The following is a 4226-nucleotide window of genomic DNA, read 5'->3' on the forward strand; positions in this document are numbered from 1 at the left end:
GGCCACAACTTATTGGAGTGTCTCTTGCCTGGCATTATCTTTAACGTTGGTTTCAAAAGGTTTATCTGTGAAACCTTTATAAAACTTAACAGTCTTTATAAAGCTACCTACTCTGAAAGATGCCACCAAATATTCATATTACTTTTTCTTTTGACTCTTGTTCAAATTATTTTGATTCACAAGTTCAATATACATCTATTGATGCACTTCACATCATCAGTGATGGAACCTGGGGTCATTGGGTGTTTTGGGTGTTTCAACATCATACACCCTCACCCAGGCGACCCAGCTGGGATTGATCAAGTCCCTCAAGGCTGCCTCTGTGGTGGTTTTGATGGCCTTTCTCTGGCGTGCACCTGTGATGCCTAGCAGGCTGTTTGCTTTGCAGAGAGACCACGCTGCGAAGCCTCTACAGCCCACCTCTATTGGCACGCACCGGGCACGCCACCCCCGTCTGCGGCACTCCTCCACTAAGTTGGCGTACTTGGCACGCTTCCTCTCGCTCCTCCCAGGGGACTGTCAGCTCCAGTAGGACCACCTGTTTTATTGAATCTGAGAACAGAACTATGTCTGGTCTCGTGGTGGTTTCCACAATGTGCTCTGGGAATCTGAGCTCCTTCCCTAGGTCGGCCTTAATCTGCCAGTCCGGTGCAGTCCCAAGGAGTCCCACTGCCCCTCTTGGCTGATGTTCGGGCTTCTCCCCTGCCCGGATGAAAGCAATCGCCTGCCTTGCTGGTCGTAGAGAGGCTTGTTCTGGGTGATGCTGGTGAAGATGGCTTCTGCTATCGTCTTCAGCACCTGGCCGTGATGCCAAGTGTAGCGTCCTTTTCCCAGGGCTTTTGGGCAACAGCTGAGGATATGCTCTAGCGTTCCTCTTCTGAGACACAAAGGACATGATGGTGTGTCAACCTTTCCCTAGCAGAAGAGGTTGGATGGGCTGGGTAAGACATCATAGACGGACGCAATCAGGAACTTGATCCGGTAAAGCCCAATTTGCGCACGGAGTGTGTGTGAATTGGGTGTAAGGCTCAGCTTGCCAAAATTGGGACCAGGAGATCTTGTGGTCCATTGCTTGTTCCCATTTCATCCATGCACCTTGCTGTCGCATCCCCACCAGCTGGCTAGCACACAGTTCCTCCACACCAGCTCCTCTTGGACCAGTCGGCGTCTGTCTTTTGCCCAGGGCTCTGTCATGGCGCGTGGTTGGAACGCTAACAAGCCCTGCTTGTCCAGATGCCACTGGGTCGACCAGCACACTGTGACGCAAGCGTGACTCCGCCTGCTCGACTGCTTCCTGCGCCCTCCACTTCCTCCCAGTCCTGACTACGATGCCAGCCTGGGAGACTTTTGGGTCACTGGATTCCCTGTATTGCAGCACCTCTCTTGCACGGGTAACCATAAACTCTTCATTCAGGCTGCTAATGGGGAGTTTGTTCTTCTGCCCGTACAGAGCGATGCTACTCAGGCTTCGTGGCAGGCCCAGTCATCTACGGCGGTAACGACTGATCTTCCTCTTGAAGCCCTCTACTGTTGTTAATGGGACCTCGTACACTAGCATAGGCCACAGAATCCGGGGGAGAACACCGTGCTGGTAAATCCAGGCCTTGAATTTACCAGGCAGACTCGATTTGTCCACTGCTGTCAGCCACGCCTCCAGCTCCCGATTTGTGGCCTTGATGGATGCAGAGTCCTTCAGGGTGTAATTAAAGGTCTTGCCGAGGCTCTTGATGGGTTTCTCAGTGACCGATGGAATCTGGGTGCTGTCCAGAGTGAAGCGGACTAGAGAAAGACAGAGAGGACTGGGACGTGCCGCCGTTGCTATCCTAGCAAGATGTAGCCAAACTGTAAGTGAAAAAAATTATAGTAGTCCTTTGCATTTATATTAGATATAAACGTCATATCTGGATTTTCAGTGTGTTGTGGTGTCAGACTACACTCCCTCCTACTGAGACATGTGACAGTATTGTAGCTACATAAATTACATCACATACACTTCTAGTGAGTAATATTTGCATACCTTTTGATCACATACAATTTCAAAACATCACATTATAAGAAATAACATCTTTATTTACAGTTCAGACTTCAATCTCAGTACTGCAGAATGAACCGGCATGTTCCACTTCTGGCCATGTATTTTGATGGCCAAAGTGACCTCCGCCCTCTGACTTCCACCTCTCCAGACCCATGATACTCCACCTGATCGAAAGCCTGCACTCACCATCTGACCACGGCTGGGGATTTGATCTGGAGGTTCTTGTTTTTTTGTTTTGGTTTGCAAGTGCCACCTCTTACCGTGTGGTTTCCCGAGCCTTTGGCGTTCCACACTCTTACTCTGCATGACATAATGCACACGGTTTCAAAGGAAATCATCGGGCTAAAAAACAGGGTCATCTATTTGCCACCCCAAGATGACCTCCCAAGAATTAGTGCTGGCTTTCTCTGGTGTTGTTGGCAGCATTGATGGCTGCCACATCAGAATTAAGCCCCCAAGTAATGATGCTCAGTGTTATTTTAATAGAAAATGATTCTATTCTGTGTAAATGCAAGCCGTGTGTGACCACCAGTGTCAGTTTTTGGATGGTTTTATTGGGTACCAAGGGTCAGTACACGATTCAAGGTTTTCAAAAAAATAGCCCTCTTTACGTTCAGAGCCTTTTCCCTCCTGAAGGCTACTGCATTCTGGGTGATATCCCTGTATATAACGTCCAGTCACCCTCACAACGCCATACAGGGAGCCTGTGAGAGATAGTTTATTTATATATTTCTGATTCTGATTTATTATAATGATTTTTATTATTAATTTACATCAAAAACATATATTAAAAATAGGTCATCTCTATGGAAGCTCATTTCGGCCAGTTAAAAAAATGAAAACTTGGCTTTGTTGACATTTTTTTGTGCCCATGGAGCTGCTGCATGCCGGTCTGGCCAATAATGAAGTGTCTGTTTGATGTATAGCTAATCTAAGCTTCATAAAAAGTTTCCATATAGGAAGACACTTTGTGATTGTTATTGATTCAGTTATATTGATTATCAACCAAACGGGGACACTCAGATCCTTTCTATATTCTCTCTCCTGGATAATTTCCTCTGATGACACATTAAGAGTTTAGTTCCTATACCAGAAGGCAAATTTACCTGTTTATATGTACCTCCAATACAGCAAAAAAATGCATGATCAGGTTTTGGCAAGCCCCCCAGCCTATGCATCATTTTGATACCATTATTATCATTTGGAAAATACGATCAATCTCGATCATAGTAAATCAATCAACTAATCATTATTTGTATAGCGCCAATTCATAACAAGTGTTATCTTGAGACACTTTACAAAAGAGCATATGGGATAATATGCAGGGAGGAGTTTTTTTTGTATTCGTCGTGTTCCTGTTGTCCACACTTCCTTGCCGCTGAGGTGGAGGTCAGAGCAGGCCATGCATGAATGAGGATGGTTTAAATGAATCTAAAATATGAACATATTTAAAATGTTCAGCCCACATTTATGAGGAGTAGTTGTGTATTTACAGTACACAAGTATGAATGCCGAGATGATGATTATCTATAACCTCATTGGTTCCGAGGCAGTGACCATCATGGTTCACCATTGGTGGAGGGCCAGGGCCACTGAGCAGCAGCTGAGGGTCAAGAAGAGGGAGTTGGACAGGACGGAGGCATCAGCTGCTGTTGTGAAGGATTGATTGTAAGTGTATTTGTTTCTCATTTGATATTATATTATTGTTTAGTGGCAGGGGAGTAGCAAAGAGAATCACTCCCATGATTCCCCGCCAGCCTCAACGTCATCTTTTGTTATTGTTTTGGTTGAGAGCCCCCTTGGCGGCGTATTTTACATACTGTGTGTTTAACTTTCCATGTTGCAGATTTATTTAATACTATGTTCAGTTTATCGTTTTATTTTTCAGAGAATGGACTCTCCTAACCGCCTCCCCACTGCCTTCAGGGAAAGGCTGCGGATGTTTTCAGTAAGATAAAAACTAATGACAGAAGGGTATGTTGGATGATCCAAATAGGTTCAGAGGCCCTACAAATCATGGTCTGCCATTGGTGGAGGGCCAGGGCCTCTGACTGAAGGAGGAGGCTCCATGAGAGAGAGGACCAGGAAGGAGCTAAGAACAGCAGAATCAGGCATCGAGGTGTTGGAGGCATCAGCTGCTTTTGTGGAGGATGGTAAGTGTATTAGTTTCTTATTTGATATTTTATTATAG

General features: G+C 45.7%; 1 pseudogene; it reads right to left on the bottom strand.

Annotated features, from left to right (window-relative positions):
* Positions 1-216: 216 nt before the first annotated feature.
* LOC132978505 (uncharacterized) lies at positions 217-2341 on the bottom strand (annotated as a pseudogene).
* Positions 2342-4226: the final 1885 nt, after the last annotated feature.

This window comes from Labrus mixtus, chromosome 8 (assembly GCF_963584025.1).
Source record: "Labrus mixtus chromosome 8, fLabMix1.1, whole genome shotgun sequence".
Classification (NCBI taxonomy): domain Eukaryota; kingdom Metazoa; phylum Chordata; class Actinopteri; order Labriformes; family Labridae; genus Labrus; species Labrus mixtus.